Source organism: Myotis davidii, unplaced genomic scaffold (genome assembly GCF_000327345.1).
Source record: "Myotis davidii unplaced genomic scaffold, ASM32734v1 scaffold229, whole genome shotgun sequence".
Lineage (NCBI taxonomy): Eukaryota > Metazoa > Chordata > Mammalia > Chiroptera > Vespertilionidae > Myotis > Myotis davidii.
The window spans coordinates 125,587-127,565 of NW_006299517.1; the positions used below are offsets into that span (position 1 = coordinate 125,587).

General features: G+C 32.5%; 1 pseudogene; it reads right to left on the reverse strand.

Annotated features, from left to right (window-relative positions):
- The window catches only part of LOC102759910, a 25,063-nt pseudogene extending 23,515 nt beyond the window's left edge, over nucleotides 1-1,548 (reverse strand).
- Between the last annotated feature and the right edge of the window lie 431 nt (nucleotides 1,549-1,979).

The following is a 1,979-nucleotide window of genomic DNA, read 5'->3' on the forward strand; positions in this document are numbered from 1 at the left end:
AAATAAATATCAATAAATCAATAAATAGAATGTACAGTCTAGTCCTAACAAAAGCTCTATTCTCAGGAACTAGTGAGGCCTATGTAAACTCAAACTACATTTGAAAGTCTGTGGGTAAGCCTGATTTTTGCATGTATGAGATTTCAGAACAGGCATCCAGACACAATCAATTCCAGATGCAAGTCCAAGTTACATTATATAAGTTAAAAATGACTTTTATCTCATGATAGAAATATAAACATAATACTTTTTCATTATCTCCCCTTTCAAACATTAACTGCATTCAACTTTAAGAATTAGGCATACACATATACTTATTCAGAGTGTCATCATTTAGTTGTATACTCTCCTGACCTTGATTCTTTTTCTCCAGATATATGAAAGATTTTGGATGAAAGATCGCTATGGAATGGATCCCTATGACTTCACTAATGACATGAGAACATAGCTAGGTTTTCTATCAATATGTGAGAATTGGCTTTCATAATAATATGAGTAAGGAAAACATAGACTGGAGCCAACACTCTAAGATAGCTCTCAGTTCTATTTCCCAAGGCCTGGCCCCAAATACATTCTCAGGTTGTGATTTAAAGTAGTAGTTGTCAATTTTTTTCACTGTGTCTCACAAGATAGGTAAAGATTTCATACTCAACACATTTACATAGACAGATTCCGATTTCAGTTACAGGCAATGAAACACATAAAATAGTCTGTCAGTCATATACTATTCCTAACATGTTTTATTTCTTTTTCTTCTCCTTGAGAAAGGGTAACAATATATACACTGAAGGGGATAGCATAACAGTAAGATTGAATAAGCCATATAAAGTAAAACATTTATAGACTTCGCTCAGTAACAAAGTACTTATAACACACAACTACGTCATGATATAGAAATTGGGTAATTATATGTCTTATGCCCTCTGGCTCTTATAAGGAATGGCATGCAAAAACCTGGCATTCATTAACACTTTACCTGAGAAACTCACACAACTCATGAGACTAAGTTATAGAATGGAAACAGAACCAGTTATTAAAGAGATATTAACACAAGTCTATCCGGAAAGAAATAATTTTCGAATCTCCAGTTAACATTTTTCAATAAATAGGTAGAAAATAAAGTTCCATTAGTATGACCAATCGGCTGTGGTTTTAAAGGTTTCCCTTGCACAATGTGTCATCTCAAATTCCATTGTTGTTTCTACAATTAGATTATTTGCTTTTTTGATATATAATGCATATTCATAAAAATGCTTAAGTCATACATGTACAGTTCAATTAATGATCACAATGTGAGTCTTTGCATGTAACTACTATTCAGATTAAGAAAAAGAACATTATCAGAGTCTCAATCCTCCTATACTCTCTCTCAATCATTAACTCTCTCTCCTATAAAATTTTAAGATATCACTTCATTTATTTGAATAAGATCTGAACTTCATTAATGGAAACATGATTTCAAAAAAAATTTGTATTGCACTTTACAAACCACCAATCAAATTTGAAAAATCATTTACTATTGAATTTAGAGATCCTTAACATACCCATTCTGCGGTTGTTTCTTAGAGAAGGAAGGTGAAATTAGAAATTCTTTGTATACCAACAAAGTTGTTCTGGACACCAAGCTTCCAGACTTCTATCCCTGTTAGGGACAAAGTGCCAAACAAGTTTACATACTCAAAATTTTTTTCTACTTTGGGAGATACTCGAGGAAAAAAAATACATAGATAACTATTAAATTCCATTATAATATGTTTTATGTATGTAACAGCACTAAATTGGTGAGGTAAGAATAGTTCGGAGGAATGATGCTAGTGAATCCAATACCTCAAATATTAACAGTCAGTATTTTCTCTGATCCCCTAGAGCCCATTGTCCTCTGTAGTCAGGGAAAGTGTGTGACCAGAAAAAAGTTTAAGGGATTAATAGGGAAAAAAAGTTCAGATAAATCAATCACAACCCACAATTGACATTACAGC